This window comes from Vulpes vulpes, chromosome 7 (assembly GCF_048418805.1).
Source record: "Vulpes vulpes isolate BD-2025 chromosome 7, VulVul3, whole genome shotgun sequence".
Classification (NCBI taxonomy): domain Eukaryota; kingdom Metazoa; phylum Chordata; class Mammalia; order Carnivora; family Canidae; genus Vulpes; species Vulpes vulpes.
Window position 1 is genome coordinate 62,795,613 of NC_132786.1, and position 15,005 is coordinate 62,810,617.

At 45.4% G+C, this 15,005-nt stretch overlaps 1 protein-coding gene across 2 annotated transcripts in view; it reads left to right on the plus strand.

Annotated features, from left to right (window-relative positions):
- Nucleotides 1-15,005, plus strand: part of CSMD1 (CUB and Sushi multiple domains 1) — a 1,871,666-nt gene that overhangs the window by 532,617 nt on the left and 1,324,044 nt on the right. The window lies entirely within an intron of this gene.

Below are 15,005 nucleotides of genomic sequence, written 5' to 3' on the forward strand. Positions count from 1 at the left end.
TGCATACTTCAAGAAAGATGCCTGAATCATAATTTGGAGATTTAATTTTGATTCCATTAACTTGTGGGTGCTGTTTCTTATCCGAGAAGTCACAGGAGAATTTTAAATCATCTCTTCCTTTTGAGTAAGCCTGTCTTCTTGAAATGAGCTTAGTACAAAGTCTTATGTGAAAGCATTTTTTGTTGACAGATCACTGGTATTGGTCGTGTTATTCTGTTTTCTTATCTGCAATGGCAGGGATTTGGGTTAGAACCTCTCCAAGGAATGTTCAGATCTTAGATTTAAGGATTTTGTTTACCAGCTCTGAATAATAGAATTCTACTCATCTCCTGAGGTCCAGATCAAATGCACCTATTTCATGATTCCCAGCCATTCAAGAAGTTGAACAGATTTTTCTCTTTTCTCTTAACTTTTATGGCATTTGGAATATACCACTGTCCTAATAATCATCACACAGTGCCTCCTGCACCTGACTGAAGTGGTTCCATGTAATCTGCTGCTAAGTGACTCTCTGGGGGCAAGAGCTTGACTTTGTATTTACATGTTTTCCTTGTTTACAAAAATTGGGAACTGATATGGAGTCAATTTATTAAAATTGTGTCTGTCACGGATATTGTATTTTTAATTGTACATTTAAAGGAAGACTAAATTAAGAATGTTGTTAGAACTATGGTTCCCCTCCCAGACTGGATGGTGCCAGAGGTTCCCTGGCTGTTTCTGAGCTTCCTGTCTCTCGATCTCTTCTTTCTTCCTCTCCACATAGGGCTGCTCTTGGGCCTCCTCCTCTTCTGAAAGTAGTCCTAAAAACAGATATTTGTTGAAAAGTATGAAACTTCTTGCGTCTTACGATGTCTCCTTTGTGGAGTATGCACTCTAGTCCAAAGATCGAGTGTGCAATAAATATAACTTTTTTAAAAAATCAAAATTTGTTTTCTTCAGTGAATCCCAGACCCATAAGCCTGGTGGGACACTTTCACCTCCTTTTCTTGTTGTGCGTGAGGTTCCTGAGAGCTTATGTCGTGTTAGGGCACTGCCATGAAAAGGAGTTGACATATTTCCACAATCTCCTCGGCCTCCACACTCATGCACATTTCTTTCTTGGTCTTGATGCCTACCCTCTAGAAAGCCCATGTTGCATCATTGTTTCTGTGTTCCGTCCTCTCTGCCTACCCTACCCTAGCTGGAGAGCACTTCTGTGCTGACGACGTTAATAACTACAGGTAGGCAGTGAAATAAGCTCTCCTAATACCAGTAAGCTATTTTCCATCTATTTGTATGGTTTATCAATGTGGATTCTCAGGACACTATCATAGGACACAAAAAGCAACATTGTGTCACCAAATAGAAATTCCCTCAAAGTTGTAGGAAAAATGACTACGAAATATTCTGTAGGAGCTTCAGGAACCTGAAATTCTGTGGATATATACTGCCACCAGCTCGGCTGTGATCACGTAGTTCCTTAGTGAGGAGCTTCAATACTGGCATATCATTTTGATTCATTGAAATCTACTTAGATCGTGCAAGCTATCCATATGAAAACAAAGCCAATGAAGTATAAAATTGATTTTATGAAAGTGAAGACTTTGGCTTTCCTAAGTGACTCACTAGAGAGTATAAATTTTGAAAGGGTAGTTAGTACAGGAAGAAACCGTATTAGGGAAATATGATCCAAAAGTATAGAATTGTTCAGCTTTTTTTAGAAATGCAGTCTTATGGAAAAGACTTTATGTGGTTCTAAAGAGTACAGAAAATGTTTAATTTAATGAGTCAAATATGACTAAAAGAATGTGTTAGGTAATGACAGATGAAACTGTGGCTAGCTGGCGAACAAGTGGAAAATGATATGCACACGATGAAGAAAGTCTTAACCAGGACTGTGAATATAAGAAAGAGATGTCAACTTCTTTGCTTTCTTCCAGCACCATTGTCCAACCTCACAGTACTATGATCTATCATGTAGTCTCTGTGTTCTCTGTCCTGGTTCACAGAAATAACACATTAAACATGCATTCTCGTGTGAGTGCATGAATAGCCAGTTGCTTCGATGTGGACACAGATTTTCATTTTAACCCCTGAACATCAGATGCAGTAGAAGGGAAATCACATCTCCTTATCACTGTGAAAATAAGAGGGGTATTTTCAAGTTGATCAATCAATTAATGATAAGTTAACCAATAGAATCCCTTATACTAGTGAAAGGTGATGCATACCTCTCCTTATAGTCTTCAAAGTATATACACAAGCTTTGGATGATTTGGCTCCTAGAAACTGACACACTGTCCTCTTTCAAAAAGAACCTCTGCTTGGTCCATCACTAACTGAAGTTGAACCTGGTCTTTACCCTTGATGAGCAATATTTTTATCCACTATTGGCATTTTAGAATCAAACTGTATGTAGTTCAGTAGAATTCAGTCATTTCGGAAAGACTAGACAGTCAGGATCAAAAGGATGGTTTCTCCAGATTCTCATACTAATGCCTCCCTTATCCTCCATGGAGCCAAAGATTGGACCAAAAAGATCAGACACACCCGACGTGGAGAACACAGCAGTTCTGAACCATGAATTACCTCTGTGGGACCTGGGGCACGGAGGCTTGTCACGTGCTCACACCTGAAAGGATGGGGTGGTCTTGAGCCCCTATCCATATCTGCAATTTCTAGGGAAATTAGACAGCACACATTGCACATCCATCTTCACCCATATTTCCTTCCATGCATCTGCGCTTTGAGGGACCCTGAGTCCTTGTTATTATCAACAGGGCAAAACAATAACAATAATGCTATTACTATGAATAATAACCATATCTACAGAGAGCATCCATTGTTCACTGTGCTCAGCACTTCATGCTCATTATCTGATGTGACTCTTATAAAACCCCTAAGAGACAGGCAGTATTAATGTTGTTTTCACTACTGAGTAAACTTGTCTACAAAAATATGGCCTTAAAAAAGATTTCTTTATTTTTAGAGAGAGGGAGAGAGCGTGAGCAGGAGGGGAAGAGGGAGTGAGAGAGAGAGACTCTTAAGCAGACTCTATGCTGAGCATGGAGCCTTATGTGGGGCTCGATCTCACAACTCTGAGATCATGACCTGAGCTGATGCTTAACCAACTGATCCACCAGACACCCTGCATTTTACTGTTTTTATGCTGTGCTAGGGTGATTTCTCCCATGTTATCTATCTAAACGTCATCCATATTTTAGAGTATTACCTAAAATCAGCATTACCTATGCCATGAAGCTTCACCTGATTCTAAAACATAGAACATTTGCCCTCTCCCAGTCTCCCATCATGCTAAACTTTACTTATTCCATTTGTAACTTCCACCTCATAATAGAGCTATTCAAGTCATATATATTGATGATTTATATGTGATGTATATTATATATGATATATATGATATCATATATATGATATATCTATTTCATGTAAAATACATATACACATATAACATATATGCAGAGTATAAAATACATTCGTGTGTATATATACATATATATATAAACATTGCTCATGGAGAAGGCACATGTGTTAAATACCATACACCAGGCATGAGAAAGTTGAGTGAATTTTCATCTATTAGCTCATTTATCCATCAGTTTATAGACACAGTGACATCATCATTTAAATTATTGGCTTGACATCACACAGATCACACGTGCTAGAGACAGGATTTGGTTATAACTTGAGAAAACTCTACTCAGACCTTGAATCACCTTAGCTTACCACCAGGACATGCGAGAGTAGAATCTCATTAGCTAGTGATATAATTGCTATTTCTTTTAACTGTGAGAACTGAATAGCTACTTCTATAAATCGTCCTTTCTTACAACTAAGTAAAATACTACTACTGATTCTTTATCATGAATTCGATTTAAAACATTAAAAATCAACGGTGGTCTCCAGGAACGGAGAGGTTTGAAGAGTCGCAGTACTCAGGAGATGTGCAGGGAGCTGTTTTTGCATCACTCAGAGGGTCAACTGTCTACATTTATATGTCGATTAAATACTAATGTTAATTTATAGTCTGATCTTAAAGCACTGAAAGATGAGCAGTTATGTATTACAGTTTTCAAAAATTAAATTCAAGGAATCTAAGTTTTTATAGACCATTTTTGTCTTTGAATTAAGTGCAAACAAAATATACACTTATTTTAGTATCAGAAAACACTTTTGGGGTCTAGGCTTTCGGTGACCTTGAATAAGGAAAAAAATCAACCAAGTTATATAAATATTCTAGAATTTACAGAAAGTCAGAGGGCTGGTGTATATTTTTTTCTAGCTATTTTGGGGAAGATCTGAAAGTAAAGCAAAACAAAATATTTTTAGGTACATACAGTTTGAGCTGTTATTCTAAATGAACAGAGGTAAAAATTATAGCTTATATCATTTATTAAGATTCATTGACGTCTGTATGTGCAGGAGGATCTGGGAAGTATGGATACTGTTGATTAGAAGCAATAATGTGGGGGTGCAGCAGGTTTGAAGAACTTCCATATTTTACGTATTTTTGATATTTAACCTTTTACAATATTGTATTAATGTTATGAAAATAAAAACATAAACAGCCAGCCATTTTATTTTATTTTTTTTTAATTTTTATTTATTTATGATAGTCACACAGAGAGAGAGAGAGAGAGGCAGAGACACAGGCAGAGGGAGAAGCAGGCTCCATGCGCTGGGAGCCCGATGTGGGATTCCATCCCGGGTCTCCAGGATCGCGCCCTGGGCCAAAGGCAGGCGCCAAACCGCTGCGCCACCCAGGGATCCCCCAGCCAGCCATTTTAAAGGAAGTGCATTCAGAAATGGCCCTAACTCGATATGTGACATCATGCACTGCCCTGAAGGTTTGCAGTGGGGTTGGCTTCTCACGTGGGCTCATTTGAAGCTGTGTTTCAGAGGTTCTGCTGAATGGTGACAGGAGATAAAAGACTCAGAGAAGAGAAAGAATCTAGTCACATGGTTCAATAACTCAAACTCTGGCCAGCTTATAAACAGAATGATTTTCCAGCGCCTCTTAGAGAAAAGTATTCATAGAAATGACTCGAATTTACTTTGGTTTTTATATTTTTGTTGAAGAATTATTTTGCTACTGTGTTTCTGATATAATGGTAGATTATGTCAGAGGCTGAAAATAAGATTCCAAAAGAAAATTTCTAAAACTGTAACAAAATACAGAGATTCAGAGTTCTGTCCTTGATTTTCTGTTCACTTTTTAAAAAGTATTTATTTTGTTATTTCTAGTACAATTAAAATTCAGTGTTATATTAGTTTCAGATGTACAATACAGCGATTCAACAATTCCATACATTCCTCAGTGGCTCATCACAGTCTGTGTCCTCTTAATTCCCTTTGCTGCCTCACTCATCTCCCCAACCACTCCCGTCTGGTAAACATCAAGTCTTTATAGTTAAGAATCTGTTTCTTGGGATCCGTGGGTGGCTCAGAGGTTTGGCACCTGCCTTTGGCCCAGGGCCTGATCCTGGAGACCCGGGATCCAGTCCCATGTCGGGGTCCCTGCATGGAGCCTGCTTCTCCCTCTGCCTGTGTCTCTGCCTTTCTCTCTCTCTCTCTCTGTCTCTCATGAATAAATAAATAAAATATTTTTTAAAAAAGAATCTGTTTTTTGGTTTGTCACTTTCTTCTTTGATTGTTTATTTTGTTTCTTTTTTTGTTTGTTTATTTTGTTTCTTAAACTCCATATGTAAGTTAAGTCATAGGGTGTTTGTCTTTCTGTGAATGACTTATGTCATTTAGCATTATACTCTCTACTTTCATCCCTACTGTTGAAAATGGCACGATATCTTTATTTTTAATGGCTGACTAATATTCCCTTGTGTATCTGTGTGTGTGTATGTGTGTGTGTTCATCTTCTTTATCCATTCATCTATTGAAGGACACTTGGGTTGCTTCCATCTTTGACCTCTTGTAAATAATACTACTATAAACATAGTGGTGTGTATCTTTTTCAGTTAATGTTTTCATATTCTCTAGGTAAAAACCCAGTCGTAGAAATACTAGATTGTAGGATAATTCCATTTTTAACTTTTTGAGGAGCCTGTATACTGTTTTCCAAACTGGCTGCACAAGTTTTCATTCCCACCAACAGTGCAAGAGAGTTCAGTTTGCTCCACATCCTCATCAACACATGTTTTTTTGTGGTTTTGATTTGCATTTCACACCTTACAGATGTGAGGTGATATATATTTGTGGTTTTGATTTGCATTTCCTTGATTAGTGATGTTGAGCATCTTTTTCATGTGTCATTGGCCATCTGGATGTCTCCTTTGGAGAAATGGATGGTCATATCTTCCGCTCATTCTTTAATTGGATTATTTGGGGTTTTTTTGGTGTTGAATTCTATAACCTGTCTATATATTTTAGATACTAATCTTTTACTAGCTATATCATTTGCAAATATTTTCTCCCATTCAGTAGATTGTCTTTTAGTTTGGTTGGTTGTCTCCTGTGTTGTACAGAAGCTTTTTATTGATGTCATCCAGAGAGTTTTTGTTTTTGTTTTCCTTATTCACTCTTTTATTATTTATTCACTGTACAGTATTTGCATAACACTACTATCAGGCCAAACTGTGTTATACCTCAAATTAGGAAAGTAGATTTCAATTCAGTATCTGAATGAAATAGTCCATCTGCATGTTATTTGTTTAATCAGGGTGTAAATATATTATCATTTATTTAAGTTCTCTCCAGTTAATGGACTTTTTTTTTTTTAAAGAATTTTATTTTATTTTATTTATGATAGTCACAGAGAGAGAGAGAGGCAGAGACACAGGCAGAGGGAGGAGAAGCAGGCTCCATGCACTGGGAGCCCGACGTGGGTTAATGGACTTTTAAGCAGATTCCACATTTTTGTCATAGTAACAAAGCCTTGATAGTATCATATATATATATATATATATATGTGTGTGTGTGTGTGTGTGTGTTTGTGTGTATCTATAAAATGTCAAAATGCATGTGTATTTATAGATCACATTTTTGAAATTATGCTTTTGGGTCAAAGGATTTCTGCATTTTAAATCTTGAAATAAATGTCTAAATTAGTATAAAACAAGTTACACAAAATTGCATTTCTTAAAGAATGAGTGTCTCCAATATCAAAACTGTGATTTGAACTGTTGACTACTGCTATTTTACACATATTTATGTTTACATTAAGATTTTAAATCTTAAAATATGTAGAAATATAAAAATATGTAGAAATGTTGAGGTTGATAATGTGTCTAGGACATCATACTAATCCATTTATAGAAATTTGCAAGCATAAACTGTTGACCACAGTTGTATTTGATGAAACTTTTGGAGTTCTCCTGTATTTATACTGAACTATTACTTTCAAAAGATGGCTTTTTTTATGAGTTCCTTTGATTTTTGTAGCTTGGATTCACTTCTCTTGTCCAAGTCAGCATTTGTGGGCCTAGGCTTCCTCATCAATAATGTAGAGCTGATTCATATTCTCTCTTTGCTTTACTATTAAGAAACATGGTATTAAACTTGAGGCCTGCCTTTAGTAGATGTAAGCCTTTATGATTTGCATTTCCACATAACTTTATTCTAACTTGCCTCACAATGCTGCCTTTTTTATCTTCTAAAGATATTATTTATTCATTTGAGAAAGAGAGAGAGAGAAGGAGAAAGAGAGAGAGAGCACAAACAGAGGAAGCAGCAGAGGAAGAGGGAAAAGCAGTCTCCTCACTGAGCAGAGGGCCTGAGGCAGGACTTGATCTCTGGACCCTGAGATCATGACCTGAGCTGAAGGCAGACCCTTAACTGACTGAGCCACCCAGGCACGTCCTGCCTTCTTTTTTAAAACAACAACAACAACAACAACAACAACAAACCTTAAATAGATGAATAAATAAACATTCACAAGGAAAAATATAGTTAAAATATATTCTTTTAAATATAAGTTTATATATAAACACTTCGCATATACACTTTCAAGTATATATGTATGTAACTATCTTAGCTCAGTATTCAAATGTGAAAAGACAGAAAAATTAGAAAGGCTGTTATAAAGAAGTTAAATGAAAAGAATCACCAAACTATTGAATATTTTATTAAGTAATGAACTTAGGTGAGACAGTTGAATACTACCCAAAATTGTATAGTAATACACATTTTTCAATTTTCTTAATTTGGAAAGAACATATTGAACATGTTGATTGCTGTATGAGTTTTTGGCCCTGGTAAAAAGTTATTTCTAATTTTCAGCTGTTTTTAATTTAAGGAAAGTAATATTCTTCCATTTAGTCTAAAAATTATAATTGAAAAATTAGAGAAGAATTAGCAAAGCACTGAGGAGACTATAAATGATTGACTTTGTGTTTAATTGATTAATTGGTATGACCCATAAAAAGGTAATGAAATTAGGATAGCAACAGTGAGACTCATAGAAGCTAAGATCAATGAAGGGAACATCCTATGTAATTTAGCACTAAAATGAAAATGTGCCCCAAATGCCTAAGGCTGATGAAGCGTCCAGAAATGCATATTGATTTATATATGGAAACTTTTAAGCATCTTATTGTTGTCGCTTATGCATATTTAAGCCCTGTTAGAACAAGTATTTGCTATTTTAATGCTTTTAAGAGACCACAATAGAATTTCAGATAATACATCCCTCAATTCCAAGAATTAGATCTTGAATAATACAGCCTTTTTGATTTTTAAAGTGACTTGTGAATGAAGGAAGTGAGCTTGTTTGAAGGGTTTAATTTGTAGCCAAATATTTGCAGGTAATTTTAGGTAAGCTCAATGGAGTATGAAGGCCAGGAGAGTTTGCATAAGTGGTTCAATCTCCAGGAGTTTCAAGTAAATACTAAGTCCTCGATGGGATAATGTGGGTATAAAATGATAGGACGTTATTATGCACAAAGTCTCTCTGCAGGGCTCCCCAAACTCCTGTTGGCTTAGAGATGGAAAGTAAAATATGTGAATCAAGCTGGGACGTTCTCATTGCCTCTTCCTAGAGCAGGTGCTACAGAAGTGAGGCTTTGGTCTGTTGCTATCTTTGGCAACGTGCGTTTAGCGTGACGTGAATGGGTTGGGTTTCAGTGTCCACCAACTTCAGCTGTCTTTATTGTCAGGCGCTGTGCCTCGGTAGGAAAGGGATGAGGTAGGAAAGAGGCCAGAGTCTGGACAGGTGGTGCTGTCTGAGGCTCTAAATCCACAGAGACTGAGGCACAAAACAGCTCCTGAGATCTGAGGAAACTCCGCTCTAAAAAGTCCGACTGCTTAGGCAAGATTATGTGAAGACATTCTTGAAAAATCTAACTATCTGCATGTGTATGATTTTTTTATTAGCAATGCCTAAATGAATAAGCACACTCGATTTTTTAATTGAATGGAACAGAGTGTGGTTGAAGAAGACCAATTTGGAGGCCAGATGAGCTAGGTGCGATCACAAATTGCCGCTGGATGAATCCTTTCCCACATTCCACGGGAGAGAAGTTGTCTCAGTGTGTTTCTGTGAGAATTTAAGAGAAAACCTACAGAAAACTCTGGGAGAACTGGTTTAAGCGGGATCGAGTTCCTGTTGGCAGCTGGATTCTCCGATGAGGATCTTGAGTTCCCCGCCCCTTGGCCGGCCCGTGTGGACCCGCACCGCCCTGCAGGTGAGCGGCGGGGTCCCCCGTGGCCCACGGTCCATCGCCCTGCTCCTCGGCCACACAGGAGAGCCCGTGCCTCTCTTCCTCTCCTGTCTCCCCAAGCACGGAGCCTTGCTAAGTCTACAGAAACTGTGCGGGATGTTGCCTGGAGCGCCGCCCTCACTCCTGCTCCAGGTAGCGCACACCTGTAGTACACACGTGCACAGAATCACAGCAATACACACAGAACCAGGCGAAAGAAATCTTCGCAGGAAAAATGCCATAGTATTTCTTTTTTGTGACTGTGTTTCCAATTTTCGGGATAATTTCGTCATTACCAGAAAACGTGGTTCAATTTCTGCACCGCTGACCTCTAGTCTTTCTGGAAATGCCCTAAAACTTATTGCCCCTTTAAAAGCAACTTAGACTTTTCTCTATAACTAAACCCTCATCAGCCAGCTACTTGAAAGATTAATTTTCCTGATTCGTATTTCAAAAACAGTTGTTCAGTTTGAGATCTTGATCCATCATTTATTTTGTCAGGGGCAGAGTGTTGCTTTGTTTTGCTCGTGTTTGTCATTTCCAAAATCAAGTGCCAGCAAGAATTTGGGCAGAAACTAACATTTTTCTTTCGATGATGAGCCATCCCATAGAATAACAAGCGGAAAAAAAAAAAAAAAAGAATAACAAGCGGGAAGACCTTGGGGGAACCTCCGTGGACTCGTGGCTGGAGAACCATGAAGTCAGATGGCCTGGGGGGGCAGACGAGGGGACCAGGGAGCCACATGTCCCGAGTGTGCGAGCCACCCTGTGCCACCGAGCTAGGAGGGCAGGCAGTTCCCCTCTGTAATAGGGGAGGCCCACGCTGCCATCGCGCACTGACCAAGCAAACCCTAGTGCAAGGTGGACCTTAAAATCCACCCTTCAGATCACTAGTTTTCTTCTACAGCGAGATGCTCTTCCGCCTAGGCAACCACCAGCGCCGCCAGCAGCCTGTTTCTGGAAAACTGACGTCTTGAAATCGCCGCCTCTCACATTCCATGACTTGCATTCCTCATGGTGAAATGAAGAACACGTTTACCTCGGTGGGACGTGTGGGTTTTTGTTTGCAAACTGGGCTCCTCCATCTGTTAGGGCTCATGATATGGCCTTCCAGCTTAACAAGCTGCGCTGTGGGGACTCACTCGCTGTGTTCCCGGTGCTAGAAAGACGTGGAAGGGCGCGCCGGGCGGAGGCTAGCACCCAGATGGTGGCGACAGTCCCAAACACTGGCCCCCAAGTCCACCTGGCGCATCCTGGACCTCTGCGGCCTCCAGACTGCCAGCACCTGTGTGGGGCGGGCGGCTTAGGCCCTGCAGGCACATACCCTGGGGAGTTGCCTGGGGCCCATGGCCACCCTGCAAACACACCCCCTGCCCTGGGCACCATCTGGAGCCCCGATGTCTCCCCACCGACACCTGGCCCTCCCTAGGCAGGCCGCACGCTGCTGCTCTTTAGCCGCTGGCCCGGGCGCCAAGGGTCTCAGGGTCACCTTGCAGCTGCGGGAGGCCCAAGGCTCGCGCTCCAAGCAGAGGGGCCTGACTGGAGGTACGGGGCCCCTGGGTGCCGGGTGGGGGGCTGCTGGGGTTCAGGGCTCCCCTGGAAGCCTGTGACCGGCCCCACGAAATCCATTAGCTCCATGCTCGCTGCTGGCTGCCCTGCAAGGCCGCTCCCAGGCTTGAAGCTTCAGGTTTTGGTCTAATGATGCAAACAATGCCTGGGGCTTCGTGCCCGGCCTCCGCGTGCCTCCCAGTAATCACGAGCGAGACCATTCCTCGCGCACACATAGGGAAATAAGGGTGTTACTCATACAAGACTCCCCCCGCAAGGTTTATTTTTTTATAAAAATCAGTGGCCAGTGTATTTACACATCAGTTTATATGCTCCATGTGACCCCTATTATCTCTTTTTAAATACTAATAACATTTCACTAATACTTTTTCAAAAAAGCAGCTCATTGTTCCTCCTGTGTAGGTCTCCTACTAACCGCTTACCTTCCACAGAACTGGTCGCCTATTACCTGGAAGGCTAATTAGAGTCGATTCCGCACCACGGGGTTCTTAAATGTCAACAGAAATAGATAAAAGTGAGAAAAAATACAGGTGATTAGAATACAAACATCTTTCTCCGGGAAATAATTGGCTTCAACATGTTGCCGTGTTGCGGCTTGCAGGGGCCGTCAGGGGCTGGCAGTACTTTCTTAGAGGCCAGACCTGCTTGCCACCCACCTTCCTGGGCGTGGGGGGCACCCTGGCGATGGGTGGTGGGGACACCCAGGAGATGGGTGGTGGGGACACCCTGGCGATGGGTGGTGGGGGTACCCTGGAGATGGGTGGTGGGGGTACCCTGGAGATGGGTGGTGGGGACACCCAGGAGATGGGTGGTGGGGACACCCTGGAGATGGGTGGTGGGGGGACACCCTGGCGATGGGTGGTGGGGGTACCCTGGAGATGGGTGGTGGGGACACCCAGGAGATGGGTGGTGGGGACACCCTGGCGATGGGTGGTGGAGGTACCCTGGAGATGGGTGGTGGGGACACCCAGGAGATGGGTGGTGGGGACACCCTGGCGATGGGTGATGGGGGTACCCTGCAGATGGGTGGTGGGGACACCCCGGCATGGGTGGGCCCCGGAGATGGGGGCCTTGACGGGGAGGGCAGGGGTCGCAGGCAGGACAGCGCGTGCTTGATGACATCCAGCGAGACTGAAGAACCCCAAGTCCCTCTCTCGGCCGCGGTAAGAGGTCCTCCGCACTGTTGTATTGAGCAGCAGCGGTTGCTGGGCCGCGCGGCTCCGGCGGGGACGGTCCCTGCTCTGCTCTAATCCCCGGGGCTCTTGCTCTCGTGCCTGCGGGACACGCGGGGCCCCCAGCGCGCCGGGCTCCGAGCACCGCAGCCGAGACGCGACACTGGGCTCCGGCCCTACAGCTTCACGTTTGGGGGTTCTCCACCCGACCTTGAACCCCCTTCTCCTGTTGGCGAAAGAACAGAAGCTCCTGCCTCTGAGGCGCGGCGGGTGAGCGCCCTTCCCGGAGCCAGGGTCGCGGACGGCTCTGAGGTCCCCGTGGGCCGAGTGCCGCGTCCTCACCGTCCTCCCGGGCTCCGCGGCCCGAGTCCCGCATCCATCACCGTCCTCCCGGGCTCCGCGGCCCGAGTGCCGCGTCCTCACCATCCTCCCGGGCTCCGCGGCCCGAGTCCCGCATCCATCACCGTCCTCCCGGGCTCCGCGGCCCGAGTCCCGCATCCATCACCGTCCTCCCGGGCTCCGCGGCCCGAGTCCCACGTCCTCACCGTCCTCCCGGGCTCCGCGGCCCGAGTCCCGCATCCATCACCGTCCTCCCGGGCTCCGCGGCCCGAGTCCCACGTCCTCACCGTCCTCCCGGGCTCCGCGGCCCGAGTCCCGCATCCATCACCGTCCTCCCGGGCTCCGCGGCCCGAGTCCCACGTCCTCACCGTCCTCCCGGGCTCCGCGGCCCGAGTCCCGCATCCATCACCGTCCTCCCGGGCTCCGCGGCCCGAGTCCCACATCCTCACCATCCTCCCGGGCTCCGCGGCCCGAGTCCCACGTCCTCACCATCCTCCCGGGCTCCGCGGCCCCTGCAGGTGGAGTCCCTTGTCCTCACTATGCTCCCGGGCTCCGCTGGCAGCCCCGGGGTTCCCGTCGCCCGCGGTCTTTGAGCCTCTGCCTGCGTTTCCCCTCCCCGGGCCCCCACGTTCCACCTTGTGCCCACCTGGTGAGGGGGCAGGCGGCTGCCAGCTCTGGGGGCCGCGGAACAGTCTCGTCCAATCAGAAGATGGGAATCTCGCCTGGTTACTTACCGGGGCAGGAATGGGGGCGTTTTCAGGGCTGGACAGATTGGGTGTAAGAATAGGGGGACCCGTCCCTTTGCGTTTTAAGGAAATTGAAGCCAAGGAAAGACAAGTGGCTGCATTCCATTTGCCTCTCAGGGTTGCAGCCTGCGCGCATCAGGACGTCGGTGTGCATCTGGGCGGCGGGAGCGGCGGGGCTGCGGGGCTGTGGGTGCTGCGGTTGCTGCGGGGCTGTGGGTGCTGCGGGGCTGCAGGTGCTGCGGGGCTGCAGGTGCTGCGGGGCTGCGGGGCTGTGGGTGCTGCGGGGCTGCAGGTGCTGCGGGGCTGCAGGTGCTGCGGGGCTGCAGGTGCTGCGGGGCTGCGGGGCTGTGGGTGCTGCGGGGCTGCAGGTGCTGCGGAGCTGTGGGTGCTGCGGGGCTGGGGGTGCTTCGGGGCTGTGGGTAATGCGGGACTGGGGGTAATGTGGGGCTGCGGGTGCTGGGGGGCTGCGGGGCTGTGGGTGCTGCGGGGCTGGGGGTGCTTCGGGGCTGTGGGTAATGCGGGGCTGTGGGTAATGTGGGGCTGCGGGTGCTGGGGGGCTGCGGGGCTGTGGGTGCTGCAGCACTGCAGGTGCTGCGGGGCTGTGGGTGCTGCAGATGCTGCGAGGGCTGCGGGCTGTGGGTGCTGCGGGGCTGCGGGTGCTGCAGGGCTGTGGGTGCTGGGGTGCTGTGGGTGCTGCGGGGCTGTGGGTGCTGCGGGTGCTGCGGTCCTGGGTGCTGCGGGGCGGGCGCGGCCGGGAGCCACCGTCCGCGCAGGTGGGGCTGCACCAGCCGGCTAGCCCCACGGGGAAGGGCCTCGCCCTCAGTATGTCCCCGACTCTTGGCCGCCCGGTTCCTCGACCACTGGTGTCCATAATGATTCCAATACTTTGACCATCCGCGGGAATATTGCGCTGTTCTAGGGAAGCCGGGTTCTTGGTCGTTCACGGCTCAGTATTTATGTCCCAGGGACCCCAGTTTGAAATCCCTCATGTTGCCAGAGCTCAAAACACAGGCTCTAGGGACAGAGACGCCCAGTTGGATTTTTTTTTTCTTTTCTTTCTTTTCTTTTCTTTTCTTTCTTTTCTTTTCTTTTCTTTTCTTTTCTTTTCTTTTCTTTTCTTTTCTTTTTTCTTTTCTTTTTTTTCTTTTCTTTTCTTTTCTTTTCTTTTCCTTTCTTTCTTTCTTTCTTTCTTTTTTTTTTTTTAAGATTGTATTTATTCATGACAAACAGAGAGGGGCAGAGACACAGGCAGAGGGAGAAGCAGGCTCCCTGCGGGGACCCCATGTGGGACTCGATCCCAGGACCCAGGGGTCACGCCCTGACCTGAGGGCAGATGCTCAACCGCTTCGCCCCCAGGGCCCCTCCCTGTTGGGTTCTGGCTCTGGCACCACTACCGTGTGGTCCTACATGAGTCACTAAAGATGCCTGAAGCTTAATGTCCTCACTCACCCAACATGGTCGTTATTTTAAGTATTTCACGTGAAGGTTGTGAAGTGGGGACAGTGAGGGGCAGTTGGTTAATGCTCCAT